Source organism: Lissotriton helveticus, chromosome 2_1, assembly GCF_964261635.1.
Source record: "Lissotriton helveticus chromosome 2_1, aLisHel1.1, whole genome shotgun sequence".
NCBI lineage: Eukaryota > Metazoa > Chordata > Amphibia > Caudata > Salamandridae > Lissotriton > Lissotriton helveticus.
This window is the reverse complement of record NC_136059.1, coordinates 1,447,317,874-1,447,339,824: the sequence shown is the minus strand read 5'-3', so window position 1 is coordinate 1,447,339,824 and position 21,951 is coordinate 1,447,317,874.

The window sequence follows — 21,951 nt, the reverse complement described above, 5'->3', positions numbered from 1 at the left end:
TTACTCAGCCCAATTAAATGAACACAAAATAGAAAAGAAATAAGCAGTGGCACCGCCACAGAGAAGGAAAACAGTGCACCTGAAATGCACAGAAGATTTTGAAATATTAATTTACCTCTCCTATCAATGTAATCAGCAGCATTATTGCTGTTTGTAAAAAAGTTAAAGCAAACATTTGCAATATAACACAGTCACACAGAGCAGGAGAAAAAACAGAGTAGTGAGTGATGAAAAAATTGCTACTACTACTCACCAAGCCCGGGGACCTCCACTCCCAGCAGGTCTAGCAGGTCGCGCTCCCGGTCCAGGATATCGGTCCAGCGGTGGGTCACTTGATTGTAGGTGCGCTGGACCCCCGTGATGTCAAAAAGGGCCCGGCACATCTGCCCCCACCGCTTCCGTCGCTCCTGGCTGTTGGTATAACCAGCAGCGATCCTGCCGCCTGCCGCGATGGTCCTGGGGAGACGGTGCTGCACATAAAAAACGAGTGAGCCCACCTCCTCAGGGCTGAAGATCTCCCTGGGCACCACCATTTCCGCCCTCAAACGGCACACGGGACCCGGGCACGGGCTGCGGTGCCCGTCTTGGGCAGCTTGACAGCTGTCTTCACCATGTTCTGGGCAGGTGTTAGCAGTAAGGAGACAAAATGAAAAAGAATAAGAGAAGGGAAGAAGGAAATAAAAGTTTTAAAAAGTAGTTGAAAAGTAAACAAAAGTAGCCTAAAACACAAAAATATAGACCTAGAAAACTAGAGGGATAGAAAAAAAGTTAAATAGATCAAAAAAATATTAAAACAAGCAAAGGATGGCAGAGATATACAGAGGATAGAAACACCATGCCCAGACACATAGGAATGAATGAAAAACAAGATGGCGGCCCGAACACGTGCGTGTAAGTAAGTTCGCACGCGATTTCTCTCGCGAACTCGTGCGAACTTGCATTCGCAAGGCGCTCATTGCGCGAGATTACACATAGCGGGCGGAAACGGAAATACGTCACGCAAACAAAATGGCGGCGCCCATACTCAACCTTGGGGTAACTCGCACGAGTTCGCGGCTTCCACGGTCGATTTTGCACGACGCCGCGCCTCGCGAATAGGGCGAAATTACCGAAAAACGAGTTTTGCAAAAGCAAAACCAACGAGCAGGTGCAAAAGTTCGAGCTCATCATTTGTAACCATTTACCTGTAGTGCTTCCTGAAGGGGCCCTCCAGAATCCGGTTGCCTACTTGCAACTATTGTGTGACCCTGCTCTGACAGTCACAGAATAGGTACAAGTATGCCATTGCATCCTGTTATTGCAACAAAAAGGAAAGGGAGCAGACAAGCAGGTGCCAGCCTTCATTAATGTCAGTTGGGGCAGGGCAGGTGTTGTTGTTTGCAAAACTTAAAGCACTTAGCAGGTGTGCTTGGCTTTGCCACAATAATGTACACTCACTGGTCAATCAGAGGGTGCTGTGATGACACCGAGGGTGGCATGGGTGTGCCAGCCAGAGGGTGGCATGGGTGAACCAGAGTGCCAGTGTTGACAGAGGATGGCAGTGCTTTGCTTTGCCCCAATAATGTACACTGGTGAACCAGAGGGTGCTGTGATGACACAGAGGGTGACATGGGTGAGCCAGAGGGTGGCATGGGTGACCAAAGAGAGTGCCAGTGGTGACAGAGGGTGGCAGTGATGAAGAAAGCCATGCAAACAGGCTGGGCACGTAGAAACAACAAGTTCGCAAAACTGGCGGCCCGACAAGTAAGTTCGCAATTTGCGAAATTGTACAAAACCCTAGCGAACTTGCAGAAACCCGTGCGAACACACACCCCAAAAAAGAATACGCAAATCCGCGAGAATTCGCGGATTTTGCGTATTGTCGCAATCCGCAAATACGCAAATCCGCAAATTCGCGGATTGCGAATCCGCAAAATCCGCCCATGCTTAGTGATTTCCTCGTCACATTATGTCGCAGTGAAGACATCAAACTGTTCACTCTTCTTTTAGAAATCACCGGTCGTGGAAAGCCGAAACGACATTTTGTGTAGAACTTGTCCTTGTTTCTGAATTTACGACGACAGTACTTTCCACAACGATGGCTTTGGAAGCGTAAAACTTGTTCTCTTAGGCTTTTGTCTTCCTTTGTCTTTGGAACAGCACATGTAGAATACTGTTCTATGAAACTCATCACTAAGTCATCCGGATCTGTTCCAAATTTGGGTGCATCTTTGATCCATAGCAGCATATGTATATGAGGAGCACCTCTTGCTTGGTACTCCTTTCTCCAGAAGAAATCCAACACCTCTCCAAGAGGTGGATTTTTCTTGTTCGTAATGAAAGACATCATAGCTTCAAATCTATGATTGAAGTACCTGCATACATTCACTGGATCCAAAGAGCACAGTTCTCCGGGTGTCTTGAATTCGATATTTTCAATGTTTCCATTTGCCTCTCGTAGAAATTCAAGTAAGTCTTCCCAGCCATACTCGGCACAGCTGAGAGTGAGGAACCATGTGGGAGTTCCTAAGTTCCTCGGCATACATTTTAAATCACCATGACGACGGTACCAGTACTCATTAGTACCACGCTGACACGCCATGAGATTATTCAGGTGAGAATCCAAAATACTGTCTTGCACATTGACTTTATCCATAAAGTCCCTTGCCGAGATATTTTGCATCTGTATACCACTTTTCAAGATGTGGTTCACTGCATATGACAGTCCAGACAGATCACTTTCAAACAGTAGATGAAACAAATAGGGAATGCATTGACGAAACCTAGGATCTTCTGCATACAATCGTAAAGTCCGGTATTCAGAAGCAGGAATTTGATCAGGTCGCTCATCATATCTTCCTCCTTGAACTGTTGGAAATAGCTGTGGGAAACACCGAGCTTCCAAACTTTCCTCCCAAACACTAATGGGACTCCCTTTGGCTTGTTTCATTTGAAACAACTCAATAGCATTCCCCATGACTTCCTTGGAATGCAAAGGATGAACACTATAATGTTCATATATTTCTTCATTTTTAGAGGCTTCTACGTTCTCAATTTGTCCAGCACACAAATCACTGTCCTCTTCTTCACTTACTTCCTCTTCTGCAACACATACATTCTTGTAGTGCTGATTGTTTTTCATCAAATACAATGTTGCCTTTTTGACTTTCCTAACATCCACTAAATCTTGCCAGATTTTCTTACTCTTTGTCGGAACCCCATTAACTAAGATAACCAGAGGTTCCTCTTCCACTTTCTCTACTCCAATTGTATTAATGTTTTTCTTCAAATCTAGAGGCAAATAAACAACTCTTCCCTTTAATCCTCTCTGTAAATCTGATGGAGGCAATTTCCCAGTCTTTGGCTCCATTCGTACAATAGCCTGAAAGGGATGGACACTTTGAATCAAAATAGATTCATAAGTATTTAAATCCTTCAATTCAGAAGGAATGTCAACCAATTCCAGATTATTATGAACCGCTCTAGCAGGCATCCGGTTTTGATTTAATTTGTTACAACAATAAGTACACACACGTAGATCCGATCCCAAATCAAAACAATTTTCTACCATCAAGTATGTTGCGAAATCCTTCCATTCACTATTATTTTCCCTTTCACTTTTTGCATATAAATCCACTAACTTAGTCTGATTCTTATAATAAGTGCGTCGACAACACACACAAGTGAAATTAGGCCTCTCACTTGATTTCACCTGAAACGTGGCAATTTCCTTCTGAAAATTATCTGTACTGGAAATCTGTACACTCTCTTCCACATTACCTTCTTCTTCTGGGTCAATTTCAACACTCTCCTCTTTACTTGCAAAGTAACAAAACTCAATTTCTGCACAAATATTCTTCACATATACTTCTGAACCATGCAAAAGAGCTGTGCATAATTGTTTAAGCATAATTGCTGGACTCTTAGCATAATACAACATTCTAACTAATTTCCTCACTTTATTATGATGCACTGCTAGCATCCTGAAATGATGAAAAACACTCTGGCATACTCTCCTGGAAAGACAAGCCAATGAATGACCATGCAAACCTGTCACTACTCTCACTCTGCAAGGATCTAATTCTTGCAACAACTTCATTTTCTGTTTCAAACTTTTCTTATTAAATGTCCGTAGAAAATCACAAAGCAAATTGATGGAATCCTGTCGCACACTGCAAATACTACTACACTTCCAGGTGTACACTGGTCCCTTAGGACGTTTTCCTAAAACCTCATTACCTAACACCTCTTCTGCCTCTGTTGTCACAAGTTTTTCTTTTTCAACCGGACAACCATCTTTCACCTCATATGCTCAACCACTGGTGTCAACTGCATGCACCAAATCATTATCCTGGAAATAACTCTCCTCATTAAAAAATGCCTCACAACTTGAACTATGCATCCATTCTCCTGAGAAAACTTCACAAAAATTACTACGATTAACTGTTCTCTTCCATCTACTATTTGATTTGAAATCATAAATTGCCTTGTTTAGTTTCCTAATTCTATTGATTATCAAAATAAATAACTTTCGCTTAATTTCGAATGCCTGATCAATAATTTTCTCATGATTTTTCTTTCTTTTATAAAAAGCCACTTCCTGTTGACCTTTCTTAATATTTTTTAACAAATTGCCAATTATCCTGTTGCGGAACATTCGTCTACGAATGTCCCTAAACTGATTTTTCCTTCTACTACCATGCACAGAGTTATCTCCTGCTCTAACAGTAACATTTTTGAGTGGCCTTTCCTTTCCCTTTAAATTGGCTCTCTTTTTCTGGACTAAAACATGTTCTGTAGTGATACTTTTTTTTCTGGAAATGTTTCTTAGGAATGATTTTGTTGTCTTACCCGGAGCTTTCTTGGTGACTTGACGAGTTTTTATTGTAGAGGACTGCTGCAAGCATGTAGTAAGCTGCTGTGTTTGACGTTTTGTAGCCTTTCTCCTCCTTTCCTTCGAAGGCATCGTATAATTTTGAAATGATCTGCAGTTGAATCTGTGGTAAAATATAATAAAAAATTTTATTAACTACTATTATCAAACAGTAAATCAATAACAGTCGTCAAAAAATTAACACACTAGTTGTCAATTCTACATACAATAATTTTTAGTGCATTGACAATTTTAAAACTCACAAATAGTAGCAAAGAAATGGAATGCTTCTACATTTGACCTGTGCTCTTTTATATGTGAAACTGAACTCATTTTATTAGCATATTTCACTATTTTATTAAAGACACTTCACACAAGCTGTTTTTGAAGTTGTATTTAATTTTAAATGAAACGGTTTACATGGTTACTTTTCATTTCCAGTAACTTAAATTTATTTTTAAAAGTCTTTATAGGTTAATAGGCTTGAGCAGGTCAGCTGCCCACCCTGTCATACAATTCTGACAAATCAGCATCCTCATCATATTCTTCATCATCCACAGGATGTAATTCATCCAACGGATCTACTTCTACTGACGTTTCAATGACAAGTTCAATGATAAGATCGAGATCAACAGATTGCTCATTATCACTCATGGTTGATGTTGTCGTTATCTTTAAAGAAAGAGAACAACAATGAGATGTTGCAGAGTAAGAGACAAATCTCAGAGACTATAATAGTAAAATTGTTTAACAAGAGTAACATTTTGCAGATATTATTTAGCCATGTCCAGCGATGCTGAGGAGGTGAGGCCTATGTCCAAGTTTTCAGTGAACAGGACTCATCTTTTCTTAACCTTGGATAAGCCTCACCAACTCTGTGTCCCCTGCTCATACTTAAATGTAAAGGTGCAGATTTCTGTTAACTGGCACATCCCCAGGGATGCACCAGTTAACGTGCGCCGCTGCTCTGCCACCCATGGTGTGCCGCATTCACAATGCAGAGCACCATGGGGCAAAAACAGCACAGATGCGTCACACATCTGTGCCGCAAAAGCGGCACATTGCAGGAATCACGTCGCAAGCGCGACATGACTCCTGCAATGCACAGGGGCAAGCCACACATTGCATGGTGCGTCATTACTTATGCCTGTTTCAAACAGGCGTAAGGTTTTGATTCACCAATGCCATAAAGCTGACTCAGTGAAATCTTGTAAATTTCACTGTGTTAGTTTTACAGGGCTTTCATGCAAGTGAATACCCACCCTGCAACAAAACGCCCACATGAAACCTGACGCAGGTTTCATGTGGCGCAGGACTTTACAGCGTGACACATCTGCCTAGATGCATCAAGTTGTAAATATGTCGCAACATAGCGCTTCTTTTGTGCCGCTGCTGCGTCACAAAAGTGACGCACAGCGGCGCAAAAGAGGCGCACGGCCATCATAAATCTGCCCCTAACATTTTAAATGATTGGTTCAGGATGCCGATAAGGTGTGGCCTATCCAGAGGTTTGTTTGAGGTGAGGCCTACTCAGGGTTACAGATGAAATTTAGGCTTGCTGAAGAGTACAGAGAAGATAATACATGTGCAGGCCTAGCAATGAAGTGAGTCATGTCCACTGCACTCTTGAACAAAGGCCAGACCTCCTCTGTCTCCCTGGACAGGCCTAAACCTCATCTGCACAATGTGATTCGTAATATTAGGAAACAAAGGTGATGTAATTGAAAAACGTGCAATTTTTTTTTGCTTATTTCACAATCACATCACCTGTGTTTCCTTTGCTTAGGTATCTCATTGTGCAGATGTAGTCTAGTATATCAAAGAGTACGCAGAAGGTGAGCACTGTATGCAACAACTTTGTCACTTACAGAAGCCTCAGCTTCTCCATGCCCCCTACACAGTCATAAATGTATACAGTTTAAACTGACGGTATCTTGTTGCAGATGAAGTGAAGCCTATATTGCAACATGGTGCATCTTTTGCACCGCTGCTGTGTCACAAAAGTGACGCAACAGCGGCGCAAAAGAGGCGCACGGCCATCATAAATCTGCCCCTAACATTTTAAATGATTGATTCAGGATGCCGATAAGGTGTGGCCTATCCAGAGGTTTGTTTGAGGTGAGGCCTACTCAGGGTTACAGATGAAATTTAGGGTTTTGAAGAGTACAGAGGAGATAATACATGTGCAGGCCTACCAATGAAGTGAGTCATGTCCACTGCACTCTTGAACAAAGGCCAGACCTCCTCTGTCTCCCTGGCCAGGCCTAAACCTCATCTGCACAATGTGATTCGTAATGTTAGGAAACACAGGTGATGTAATTGAAAAACGTGCATTTTTTTTTGCTCATTACAGAATCACATCACCTGTGTTTCCTTTGCTTAGGTATCTCATTGTGCAGATGTAGTCTAGCATATCAAAGAGTACACAGAAGGTGAACACTGTATGCAACAGAGCAATGTACATTACTCACCTCCTTTGACACTTACAGAAGCCTTAGTTTCTCTATGCCTCCTACACACTTCTAATTGTATTTCATTATCATCATAGTGACTATGAAACTCTAGCAGTACGTTTTGTGAAACCTAAATGTCTTAAAGTAACGATTTTTTAACCAACAAACAAGGAAATAATTCTCCCAGCTTGATGGTGAGAAGTGATATATTTATTTAAAGAAGCAGACACCTTTTTGTCATTGTCATAAATGTAAAAAGCATTCCTTTTCTTTATGAACCATTTTTTGGTCATAATTTGAAAACACACCACAGCTCCTATGTACAAACACACCCTGTCAGTACTTAAATTTGCCAAGCACACATGGGGGCGTATTTACAAGGACCTTGCACCACGGGGAAATGACTTAAATTTGCAAAACACTCATGAGGGCGTATTTACAAGGACCTTGCACCACCTTTAAAGTCATTTTAAACGTGGGGAAAATAACGTGAATGTACCTCATAAGCTTTGTAAATTTGCCCCCATGCTGACTATGAAACTCTTGCAGAACATATTGTGAAACCTTAACGACTTCAAGAAACGTGTTTTTAAACCGGCAAACAAGGAAATTATTAATTATTAATTTCACATGTATCCAGGCCCTTGCACCACTTTTGCGTCACTTTTAACATAGGGAAAATAACATGAAAGTGGCTCAAATATGAGAGTGTATTTACAAGGCCCTTTCATTACTTTAGCGTCACCTTTAACATGGAGAAAATAACGTGAAAATGGCTCAAAGTCCTTCTAAATATGCCCCATGCTGGCTATGAAACTCTAGCAGCACATATCAAGAAACTTAATTGACTTCAAGAAACGTTTTTAAACACATCAAGTAAGCTAATTATTCACCCAGATTCATGAGGAAGTGACTTAAAATGCCCTAACACACATGAAAGCGCATTTTTAAGGCCCTTGCACCACTTTTGCGTTACTTTTAACATGGCTATGTAACTCAAAGAAACCAAATCTATTTGTAAAACACTTGACACAAAGCATGACCTTTAACATGGGGAAAATAACGTGAAAATGGCTCAAAGTCCTTCTAAATATGCCCCATGCTGGCTATGAAACTCTAGCAGCACATATCAAGAAACCTAATTGACTTCAAGAAACGTTTTTAAACACATCAAGAAAGCTAATTATTCACCCAGATTCATGGGGAAGTGACTTAAAATGCCCTAACACACATGAAAGCGTATTTTTAAGGCCCTTGCACCACTTTTGCGTCACTTTTAACATGGCTATGTAACTCAAAGAAACCCAATCTATTTGTAAAACACTTGACACAAAGCAACATTTTAAATACACAACTTTCTTCATAATTTTCTCCTTAAAGCATACTATTCTCTATTTAAATTAAATGAATCTTTTCTCACCTTAGCAAATACTTTTTGAGTTTTAAAACAGTCTCAGACACACACCAATTTTTCTTTAGCAGAGCAAAGGGTATGCACTCCAGAGGCTGCAACCAACAAAGGCACAGAAATGCTGTAATTCATCACACATATCTCTCATGTCACCCAATCAAAACTCTTCCCTCACTTTTTTCAAATCAACACCCTTCCCCCTTCTGCCCTTCTGCCTTTTTTCCATAGCAACCACCTCTTGAAAGACCTCTCATGTTTGCAAGTTCACACAACAATGTTTCAATTGAACTCTGAACTCTCAGTACACCTGCGTATCCAGTGCAATCTTTCATAAAATTATTTTTTCTTGACCATTCAAATTACATCTTTCAAAGAACTCATCCATGCACCCTAACTTTCTGTTTTCAGCAATCAAAATCCACCAATCACTGCTACTGATTCATTAGCACAGAAACTCCACAGTTTTTTTCATTACATACTCCTACTGTTTCAACTGCCATTTCATTACCACACTTCATCTGACTGCAGCAGAACCTTCTCTCACCATGTTTTCTGTCTGGATTGTTGGACATAGTTACATCTACTGGGCTCAAAGGTATGCTGATAACAGAAATTTACACAACCTCAATTTACAAAATGTGGAAATCAACTGGATTGGCCACAGAGGATTAAGATGTCACCAATTGATACCATTGGTGAAAACCTTTTTGCATTTGCCAAAACCTGACCTGTTAATTGTACACTGTGGAGGAAATGACTTGGGCACTTTGACTGGGGTAGGTCTGGAAATGCTTTTAAAGGACACCTTTGAGCAATTGATCGCACTTTTTCCTCAAACTGCCTTGGTATATTCAAATATATGTATAACAAAAAGATGCACACAGTTCCCCTGGGGAATGGTAATAACGTAGTGAAGTGAACTATCTACCTCTCTTCGTGAGGTACAAAGGTGTTATTGTACCAAAGTGAAACAGGGAAGGGTATCCCTTTTCGGAACTAGGGATGCCTCACACAACAGGCTGGCTTAACGGCTGTTGTCATATCACCAGCTAGTCGTCTCGTGTCATCATTGGCTTCCTGCTCCAACGTCAAGCCGGCGCTGCAATGCCTGACGGGTAGCACTCGGTGCTACACTCTTGTGGAGATCTTTTGTTCCTGGCCGTTGAGTGAGTGGGTGTGAGGGCCCCTAGGGTGAGAAGTAGTGAGCGTGAGGGAAATGTGGTAATAAAAAAGGTTGGTGTAGTCTACTCCATTCGTTTTATTCATGTAGTTCACCACCTTGTTTAAAACAAGAGGGGCATTGGGACTTCAGCGGTTAAGGAGGATTAGTCCCGTTCGACCCTCATCAGTGAACAGGTCAACATGTTTCATGCCCTATTGGCAATTCTTCAGGACCTAGGGTGTGCTCATAAACTTAGTGGTAAGCCCCGCGCGAGGATGAGGCGTGTGAAGGATACAACCTGTGTGGTTGCCGACTCCTGCAAGGAGAGTTCCTGCGTCGTAGGTATACCCCTCACTGGTGGGCTTCAGTGCCCCAAGGCTGTTCCCGTGGGACCTGCGTCGTGTGACAAATATCTCATAAACGCAGTAACGTGGCCTCTCTTTGAAAAAAAATGTGGGTTTTTTTCCGCACATATGGGCCTCCTCAGCCACCCTCAGAAAACCTAGGGGGTCAGGATATGTCTCCCGTGCCCCCTTATACCCATTTCCCACATTGTTTTTCCTCCACCTTGTGATTAAATTCGACCGAAACACAAGATGGCGGACTCCCGGTACGCTACCGGTTAGCTGCCCGGTTCGCGTACCGGGTAGCGCCTCTACTGCGAATTTTTTTTATTTTTTTTATTTTTTGCCCCGCGGGACCCTTTAATAGCCCCCTCATCAATCCTAGGGGGTCAGGAGGGGTCTACCTTGCCCCCTTTCATTAATTTTCCCTTTCTATTTTCTTCACCTCTTGTCTCTCTATCCTACCGAGAGACAAGATGGCGGCCGCTCCGGACTGTTTAGAATGTTGACAGACGCCGGAGAGCCAATCAGCTTCGCTTCGCGAAGTTCCGTTACGCGTCAGGTACGCGAACCGGGGCGCTAACCGGAGCGCTGTTACAGATATATATATTTTTTTTAACGTTAATTTATCAAAATCCACTGGAGCACATATATTGAGACCCAGCAAAGGCACATCGGGCAAACAATATCTACAATTTTGCCAAGTTTCGTGGAAATCCATTCAGCCGTTCGAGCTAAAAGTGAGTCCAATATGGAAAATTGCATGGGAAAAACGCGTTTTGGGACCCCCCTTTTTTCTCGGCCCCCCCCCTTGACTAAACCCCCCCAATGTTCCATTTTCCTGAAAATTTCAGCCAATTCCGTCCTCAAACGCCAAAGTTATTCGAGATAGAATTTTCATAAATCCCATAGGAAAAAAGTCCTAACTATATATACCTACTGGCGACCACCAGTAGGTAATATATATATATATATATATATATTCACTGAAAAAACCATAGGTTATAGACCATATATAGTTAGGAATTAGCATTTAAAAAACCTTATTTTACTCACACAAAACCATTGAAATTCCATATATAGTTAGTTGCACTAACTATATATCGCGCACCCGCAATCCACTGCTGATGATGTCACATATTACATCATTCATGACATGGTCAGTGACATCACTGATGACATCACTGATGACAACATCCAGTGATTATGTGTTTCTGTAAAGTTTAAATATGTTTTACATATTGAAGAATGAGTGGATGTATAAGTGTCTGAATGAAGGTTTTAGTAGGTGCGTGATTGACTGTATGAGTGAGTGATTAAATGCGTCTTACTAAATGCACGGGTTAGTGACTAAACTGTCTGAAAGTGTGCATCAGTATGTCTGTTGTTGTCCAAGCTGCTGCATGTGTTGATCAGTAGCTATATAAGTAGCTATATGGGTTATTGATTGGTTGCACAAGTATTTGTATGGGAGACTGAGTGTGTGTATGGCTGGCTGGGAGGTGTGTGACTCTGTGCAGATCAATGTGTACTTGTATCAGTGATTCTATAAGAGAGTAAGTATGTGTTAGTATATGTTTGAAAATGTAAGGTACTCTATGTTTAACTGTGTAGATTAGAAAATGGAAGTGTGATTGATTCTTTACAGGACTGACTAGGTGTGTGAGTAACTCCATGGATGAGTGGCAGAGTGTGAGTGTCTGTATAGGTGTATGAGTGCATATGATAGTGTTGTAAAGATGAGTGATTGTATGTATGAATGATTGTATGGGTGAATGAGTGAATGTGTGTGTAGACGTAGGAATCAGTGAGTGCGTATGTAGTAACTAGTATTGGTGTGTCAATGGTTTCAAAAATTATACTCTGTATTTAACACTGGGTATAACAGAGGTTATATTAAAGTGTGAGGAGATGCATTGTATTGTCACATGAATGATATCATCAGTGATGTGGTCATTGATGTCAAATGAGATGTCATCAGTGATGTCATCAGTGATGTCATTTGAGATGTCATCAGTGATGTCACTGACCATGTCATGAATGATGTAATATGTGACATCATCAGCAGTGGATTGCGGGTGCGCGATATATAGATAGTGCAACTAACTATATATGGAATTTCAATGGTTTTGTGTGAGTAAAATAAGGTTTTTTAAATGCTAATTCCTAACTATATATGGTCTATAACCTATGGTTTTTTCAGTGAATTTTCAAGGTTTTGTAAATGCTAATTCCTAACTATATATGGTCTATAACCTATGGTTTTTTCAGTGAATTTCAATGGTTTTTTAATAGCAAATATCATAAGCTGTCGAATGTCAAGTACGTGGTAATTGAAAACATTTTCGTGTTTATGCACACTGATCTGCTTTGAATGGTGCCCCCCCCCTCATTTCTATTAGGAGTACTCTCTCTTTGCACATAGTGAAGGGTACTTAACGCAGGCCTTTGTCCCCGTTGTAATACGTCGTGCCTGCTTCTCTCTCCATTTGATTGATTGTTATCCAAGTATTTACTGTTTTAGAATTGGTTCTCTTTGATTCATTCTCTATTTACAAACAAACACAGAGTCGCAATACTCTGTTTAGTCTTTGCAGATAACGAAAAATCGTGTAAAAAAAAAAAGAAAAGGAATCGAGCAAAATCAGTAGGCCACTAATGGGATCTCTTTTTGACCTCGCTAAAATAGAAACATTAGGAACAACCCCTCATGACAAATACAAAACTAGTGAAATGAACTGAACTCCACACAATGATGGCTGCAAAACAGCTCGGCTCCGCCACCCACCCCGCCCAAAATAACGATAAAGAGCAGCTGCCATGATTGGTTGCGAAATGGCCACGACGGAGCTACGAAATGGTGCTGCTCTCATGCTAACCCCAGCTTCAGTCTGAAACATCCAGAAACACAGTAGACTACCAATTCGATCAGTTCCGGTAGCGCCCCAATGTAACCCGGTAGAGAAGAACTAGCCCTCCCCTCTTTGACTGATGGTTCTTGTTGCCTGTCCCTTCTGTTGTCATTTAACAGAACTATTTAGCCTGCTGAAAGGGGTTGTGTTCCGACCGCTGGTTGGTGGAGACATTTTGACTATATTCTGGACCTGCGTTGTCGCGTAATGCGTCATATGACGCGCCGCGTTAGCGCATCCGGAAGTCATCCGGGGCGCGACGCGCAGCGCGTAACGTAAGCATAACAGGTCATGTGACTTGTTAATAAAACTTTTCATTGGTTCATTTTACTTTTCTTATTCTAATGATGAAAGGCTTGGTCATATGATCTAAAAATTACGCTTTTTATTACTTCCGAACATTATTTTTTCTTAAATATATGTTATAATGTTCCAGGCTAATGTACTTTCCCGGAAAATTTACAACTGTCCTGCAAGTAAAATATATTCTTTTTTCGAGAAAAAGAGCGTTTCTTCGTCCCATGACGGAGCCGTTGAGCAAAAGAGGGTCGACCTGCTGTCTTAGTCGCCGATACGCCTGAATATGAGATTCTTATCGATCACTTTATGTTGCAGGAATAGAAAACACAACAGCCCTTGAACATTTATCTTTACTGCGTTCCTTCGTATTATACCTTTTACCCTTCATGTAATTGGTCTGCTTTATTTCACTTGCCTTTTAATGATTCTAAAACAGTGACTATTATTAAAAACTTTACCAATGTATATACTACTACCATGTTTTCTTTTAAAAACCTTTATTGTGAAAATTTCATTATACAAATACGGGCCTATAACCACGTGACCCGGCCACGGAGCAAACTGTAATCGTATATGATGAGTAGACATTTACACTGTAGAGGAACGTAATGGGCGGGCCATTAGGTTGCAAGAACTAAGGTGTCTAACAGTTACGGAATCGGTGGACGTACATTTTATAATTAAAATACGACAGGGCCAGTTACAATAAAATTATCTAGATATACATTTGCGGGCAAGTACCATGGGTGACGTTAATTCGAACTTTCAATAGTACAGTAATCAATAACACATCAGAACTTAATATCAATAGGGATGTCGAAATATTCAATCAATTCTCGTCCCCGCCCGCCATGTGCTTCAAAACTGCATACGTATCTCGTGATTTCAAGGTTCTGCAACCAGTACACAACAAGGAGTTACGAGTCCCATTTATTCCGGCGCCATTTTGGGCGAGGACGGGCAGGTCCAGGATATAGTCAAAATGTCTCTACCAACCATCGACTATGATGATGTTCATATGCTGTATTTATTAGAGTAACACTCATCTGTCCACATGAAATTAATTTGCCACAATCTAAACATGTCATTTTAATCTTTCCAAAGTTCTTCTAAATATTTGGGACCGTTTCCCTTGCCTCTGATGCTGTGAGTGCCACTTCTTTGATGAATGTACTAGCAGGTCAGGGGTTCTCCTCCAAATCTCTCTTTTATGCAGCACTATAATTAATTGGTGCCACCTCTCCATATGACGATGCATGGTATAGTTACCATAACTATATTTTTTTTCGGTTCCTCTGGAGAGTTCATCGTGGCAGATGAAGCGTGTAACGTACCGGGCATTTACCTTTTTTTGCATGTACAGGAAAGGAAAAAAAAATCGAGCGTCCGAGTTCTAAGGTGTCCCAGGGCCATTTTAGTGGACCAGGCCCAAATCCAAAGAACAGGCCGCCATTTTGAGAGTCCTGTTGCAGCCGCCTGTCGCTGTAGCATCAAGAGCAGCCGAAACTCAGCTGAATGGCAACTGAAACGGTAAAGGGGCGCCCCACTACAGCAGACGAGCCTCCACCTAGGAAGGCCCGTTCACGCCGCCTCCCCCCCCCCCTTCGGGCACCCCACGCCGTTATTCGGAGCAGTATTGTAGGATGGCCACACCAGTGCGGCAACTTGCTAGACATCACCTCGGTGGTAACCGAATCTCAGCGCCTTGTGGTGTCTCCTCTTCAGAAAATATTCTTGCGCTACCTTTGCCCCATTCACACATCGGTCCGCTACTGACGCCATCTCACAGGCTAATGGGGCGCCCCACGCCGAGTTTCAGCATTGTAGGATGACCACACCAGTACAGCAACTTGCTAGACATCCCCTCGGTGCCATCCGGATCTCGGCGCCCCACTGCAGATGAAGTGCCTCTCAACTATGAAACCACCACGGTGACATCCGGATCTTGGCGCCTTGTGCTGGTTCCGGCCTATTCACACATCGGTCCGCTACTGACGCCATCTCACAGGCTAATGGGGCGCCCCACGCCGAGTTTCAGCATTGTAGGATGACCACACCAGTACAGCAACTTGCTAGACATCCCCTCGGTGCCATCCGGATCTCGGCGCCCCACTGCAGATGAAGTGCCTCTCAACTATGAAACCACCACGGTGACATCCGGATCTTGGCGCCTTGTGCTGGTTCCGGCCTATTCACACATCGGTCCGCTACTGACACCATCTCACAGGCTAATGGGGCGCCCCACGCCGAGTTTCAGCATTGTAGGATGACCACACCAGTGCTGCAACTTGCTAGACATCACCTCGGTGCCATCCGGATCTTGGCATCTCAGCGCCTTGTGGTGTCTTCTAGTCAGAAAATATTGTTGCGCTGCCTTTGGCCCCATTCGCACATCGGTCCGCTACTGACGCCATCTCACAGGCCAACGGGGCGCCCCACGCCGACTTTTACCATTGTAGGATGGCCACACCAGTACCACAACTTGCAAGACACCACCTCGGTGCCATCCGAATCTTGGCATCTCAGCGCCTTGTGGTGTCTTCTATTCAGAAAATATTGTTGCGCTGCCTTTGGCCCCATTCGCACATCGGTCCGCTACTGACGCCATCTCACAGGCCAACGGGGTGCCCCACGCCGACTTTCAACATTGTAGGATGGCCACACCAGTGCGGCAACTTACTAGACACCACCTCGGTGCCATCCGGATCTTGGCGCGTTGTGCTGCCTTCGGCCTATTCGCACATCGGTCCGCTACTGACGCAAACTCACAGGCCAACGGGGCGCCCCACGCCGACTTTCAGCATTGTAGGATGGCCACACCAGTGCTGCAACTTGCTAGACATCACCTCGGTGCCATCCGGATCTTGGCATCTCAGCGCCTTGTGGTGTCAGTCAGAAAATATTGTTGCGCTGCCTTTGGCCCCATTCGCACATCGGTCCGCTACTGACGCCATCTCACAGGCTAATGGGGCGCCCCACGCCGAGTTTCAGCATTGTAGGATGACCACACCAGTACAGCAACTTGCTAGACATCACCTCGGTGCCATCCGAAACTTGGCATCTCAACGCCTAGTGGTATCTTCCATACACAAAATATTGTTGCGCTGCCTTTGGCCCCATTCGCACATCGGTCCGCAACTGACACCATCTCACAGGCCAACAGGGCGCCCCACGCCGACTTTTACCATTGTAGGATGGCCACACCAGTACAGCAACTTGCTAGACATCACCTCGTTGCCATCCGGATCTTGGCATCTCAGCGCCTTGTGGTGTCAGTCAGAAACTATTGTTGCGCTGCCTTTGGCCCCATTCGCACATCGGTCCGCTACTGACGCCATCTCACAGGCCAACGGGGCGCCCCACGCCGACTTTCAACATTGTAGGATGGCCACACCAGTACAGCAACTTGCTAGACACCACCTCGGTGCCATCCGGATCTTGGCATCTCAGCGCCTTGTGGTGTCTTCTATTCCGAAAATATTGTTGCGCTGCCTTTAGCCCCATTCGCACATCGGTCCGCTACTGACGCCATCTCACAGGCCAACGGGGCACCCCACGCCGACTTTTACCATTGTAGGATTGCCACACCAGTGCGGCAACTTACTAGACACCACCTCGGTGCCATCCGGATCTTGGCATCTCAGCGCCTTGTGGTGTCTTCTATTCAGGAAATATTGTTGCGCTGCCTTCGGCCTATTCGCACATCGGTCCGCTACTGACACCATCTCACAGGCCAACAGGGCGCCCCACGCCGACTTTCAACATTGTAGGATGGCCACACCAGTGCGGCAACTTACTAGACACCACCTCGGTGCCATCCGGATCTTGGCGCGTTGTGCTGCCTTCGGCCTATTCGCACATCGGTCCGCTACTGACGCAAACTCACAGGCCAACGGGGCGCCCCACGCCGACTTTCAGCATTGTAAGATGGCCACACCAGTGCTGCAACTTGCTGGACACCACCTCGGTGCCATCCAGATCTTGGCGCGTTGTGTTGCCTTCGGCCTATTCGCACATCGGTCCGCTACTGACGCCGCCTCACGTGCCAACGTATTTTCTCCGCATTTTATACCCTATGCCGCATAACAGGTCATGTGACTTGTTTATAAAACTTTTCATTGGTTCATTTTACTTTTGGTTTCCTAATGATGGAAGGCTTGATCATATGACCTAAAAACAACACTTTTCATTGGATGAAAACTTTTTTTTTTCCCCAAACGATGAAAGCCCCACCTTGTTTCTGGATGTTTCAGACTGAAGCTGGCGTCAGCATGAGAGCACCACCATCTCGTAGCTCCGTCGTGGTCATTCCGCGAGCAATCATGGCAGCCGCTCCCCACCAGAAGCCTACAGGAGTCGGGGGCCCCCAAAACTTTTGATGAATCCTCAAGGCGGAGGGGACGCTTTCGAGAATGGGGTCCAAGACCTAGCAGACTAGCGTCCGATTTCCAAGGTGTCCCAGGGCCATTTCAGTGGACCAGGCCCAAAAAGGAAACAGCCTGCCACCATTTTGAGAGTCCTGTGACAGCCGCCTATCGCTGCACCGCAAGAGTGGGCGCAGCCGCCTATCGCTGCACCGCAAGAGTGGGCGCAACTCAGCTGAATTGCGGCTTTTGACACAGTGGACCAAAAGCGGATGGAATGGCAACTGAAACGGTAAAGGGGCGCCCCACTACAACAGATGAGACTCCACCTGGAGAGGCCCGTTCACGCCGCCTCCCCCGGGGCGCCCCACGCCGTTATTCGGAGCAGCATTGTAGGATACCAAAACCAGTGCGGCAACTTACTGGACATCACCTTGGTGCCATCGTTCTGCTGCCTTGGAACTATTCGCACAACAGTTTGCTACTGATGACCCACCCCCCGCGACGCCCCACGCCAGAAATCTGGACGTTGTGCTGCGTTGGGACTATTCGCACAGCCGACCGCTACTTCGTTGTTTTTCCCTAAAAATGTTTATATGTTATTACTGTTTTTGTTTTCTTGTATATATTTATAAGTTATTAAAGTTTTATAATCTTACTACTTTGTTGGAGTGCTATATATTTTTAATGTGACACATAATTGTAAAAACTTTGATGTACAAAGAGTCATCCCTGGAATCTTCCGCTTCAGGCTCGGTCCCCTCCCCAATCACAATACAGGATGGTTTTCAGATAATAGGAACGCGTCTGCTGTGACGGATCTCATCGAGTGTGGGCCTTGATCTACTATAACTCCTTTGAAGAGGGGTGATTCTTTACAGCTGGGGCCATAAACTACATCTGCAGGGCTAGCTGATACCCTAGGACCGGCCTGGACAATCGGACACAGAGGAAAAGGAGTGTCAGAGGGTGCGGTAGTGAATAGGGCGAAAGGGAGGTGTCGGGCGGGCACAGGGTGTGATTCTCAGGGAAGAGCAGCGCAGATGGGGGGTGGTTTATTACCCATGCATAAGACAGAGAGCGGGGGTGACCACTGCCTGGGGGAGATGCTTGCGAGGGTGGGGAGCCATGCTAAGGATCGACAGCGTGCACAGAGTGGGTCTGGTCAAGGCATCTAAAATGACTGCCGTGCACGACAAAAGTGTGGCATTTGAAAAAAGGCAAGATGGCGCAGACAATGTTTTTCAACACTTCCTGATTTCCTTCGAATCGAACGTTAACAGACGTTGGGGCATATTACCAAAGTTAAGCGATATTTATCCCTAACGATGCTTAGCAACGATTTTTTTACCGCTAAGCATCGTCAGAAATTATCGCAGCTAAACCTTGCTATTATCAAGGTTTATCGCAAATACGATAAAAAACGACCGCAATGCATTAATATCGCTGAAAACTCAGCGATATTCATGCATTACCGAGCTAATGCTCTTAGCCATGTTATCCACCTCCCATTGGATGATATGGCTAAGAACTGCTCAGGGCAGGTGCTAGCTTTTGGAGATATTCGCGCTTATCGCGAATATTTCCAAAAGTTGATAATAGGAGATAGCGATGTTAGCGACTGTTTCCAGTCGCTAACATCTTGGCATCCCCACTTTGCATGTCATTAGTGATAAATATCACTCACATGCAAAGTGGGGCCCAAGATGGTCGCTATCTCCTACTAGCCGTCGCTAACTGGAGTTAGCAACAGCTAGGTAATACAGATATAATTTTATCTCCGCGATGCGGAGCGCTGTTACAGATATATATCTTGTTTTTGAACGTTAATTTCTCAAAATCCACTGAAGCACATATATTGAGACCTAGCAAAGGCACATCGAGCTACCAGTCCCTACAATTTTGCCAAGTTTCGTGCAAATCCATTCAGCCGTTCGATTATTATTATTATTTTTTTTTTTTTTTGCCCCGCGGGGCCCTTTTAAAAGCTCCACATCAAACCTAGGGGGTCAGCGAGGATCTACTATGCCCCCTTATGGTCATTTGCCCCTTCGCTTTGGCCTCCTCTTGTCTCTCGATCCTACCGAGAGACAAGATGGCGGCCGCTACGGACTGTTTGGAATGTTTACAGACGCCGAAGAACCAATCAGCTTCGCAAAGCTCCGTAACGCGAAAAGTACGCGAAGCGGAGCGCTGTTACAGATATATATCTTTTTTTGAACGTTAATTTCTCAAAATCCACTGGAGCACATATATTGAGACCTAGCAAAGGCACATCGGGCTACCAGTCCCTACAATTTTGCCAAGTTTCGTGCAAATCCATTCAGCCGTTCGATTATTATTATTTTTATTTTTTTTTGCCCCGCGGGGCCCTTTTAAAACCTCCACATCAAACCTAGGGGGTCAGCGAGAATCTACTATGCCCCCTTATGGTCATTTGCCCCTTCGCTTTGGCCTCCTCTTGTCTCTCGATCCTACCGAGAGACAAGATGGCGGCCGCTACGGACTGTTTGGAATGTTTACAGACGCCGGAGAACCAATCAGCTTCGCTTCACAAAGCTCCGTTGCGCGAAAAGTTCGCGAACTGGAGCGCTGCCCGGTCCGCTGTTACAGATATATATCTTTTTTTGAACGTTAATTTCTCAAAATCCACTGAAGCACATATATTGAGACCTACAAAAGGCACATCGGGCTACCAGTCCCTACAATTTTGCCAAGTTTCGTGCAAATCCATTCAGCCCTTCGGGCTAAAAGTGAGGCCAACCGCCCTATGGAAAACTCAATGTTAAAAACACGTTTTGGGACCCCCTTTTTTCTTGGCCCCCCCTTGACGAACCCCACCCAAATTTTCAAGGGCTGCTCAGAAACAAAATGTGCCATTTTCCTGAAAATTTCAGCCAATTCCGTCCACAAACGCCAAAGTTATTAGACATAGAATTTTCAAAAATCCCATAGGGAAAAAATCCTAACTATATATACCTACTGGCGACCGCCAGTAGGTAATATATATATATATATATATATATATATATATATATATTACCTACTGGCGGTAATATATATATATATATTACCTACTGGCGGTCGCCAGTAGGTATATATAGTTAGGATTTTTTCCCTATGGGATTTTTGAAAATTCTATGTCTAATAACTTTGGCGTTTGTGGACGGAATTGGCTGAAATTTTCTGGAAAATGGAACATTTTGTTTCTGAGCAGCCCTTGGAAATTTGGGGGGGTTTCGTCAAGGGGGGGCCGAGAAAAAAAAAGGGGGGTCCCAAAACGTGTTTTTAACATTGAGTTTTCCATAGGGCGGTTGGCCTCACTTTTAGCCCGAACGGCTGAATGGATTTGCATGAAACTTGGCAAAATTGTAGGGACTGGTAGCCCGATGTGCCTTTTCTAGGTCTCAATATATGTGCTCCAGTGGATTTTGAGAAATTAACGTTTAAAAAAAGATATATATCTGTAAGCGCGCTCTGAGCAGCGCTCCGGTCCGCGGACCTTAAGCGTACCGGAACTTCGCGTAGCTAAGCTGATTGGCTCTCCGGTGTCTGTCAACATTCTAAACAGTCCGGAGCGGCCGCCATCTTGTCTCTCGGTAGGATTGAGAGACAAGAGGAGGCCAAAACAAAGGCGAAAATGACCATAAGGGGGCATACTAGATCCTCCCTGACCCCCTAGGTTTAATGTGGAGGTTTTAAAAGGGCCCCGCGGGGCAAAAAAAAGCAAAAAAAATGTTTGTTTTTTTTTGCGTGGGGAGCGCCCGGTCCGCGAACCGGGAAGCGTTCTGGGCAGCGTACTGCAATGAAAAATGAATGATAGACTTTTCAAATGCTGTATGTTAATATATATATATATATATATATATATACATATATATATATATATATATATATATATATATATATATATTACCTACTGGCGGTCGCCAGTAGGTATATATAGTTAGGATTTTTTCCCTATGGGATTTTTGAAAATTCTATGTCTAATAACTTTGGCGTTTGTGGACGGAATTGGCTGAAATTTTCAGGAAAATGGCACATTTTGTTTCTGAGCAGCCCCTGAAAATTGGGCGGGGGTTCAACCAGGGGGGGTCGAGAAAAAAGGGGGGTCCCAAAACATGTTTTTAACATTGAGTTTTCCATAGGGCGG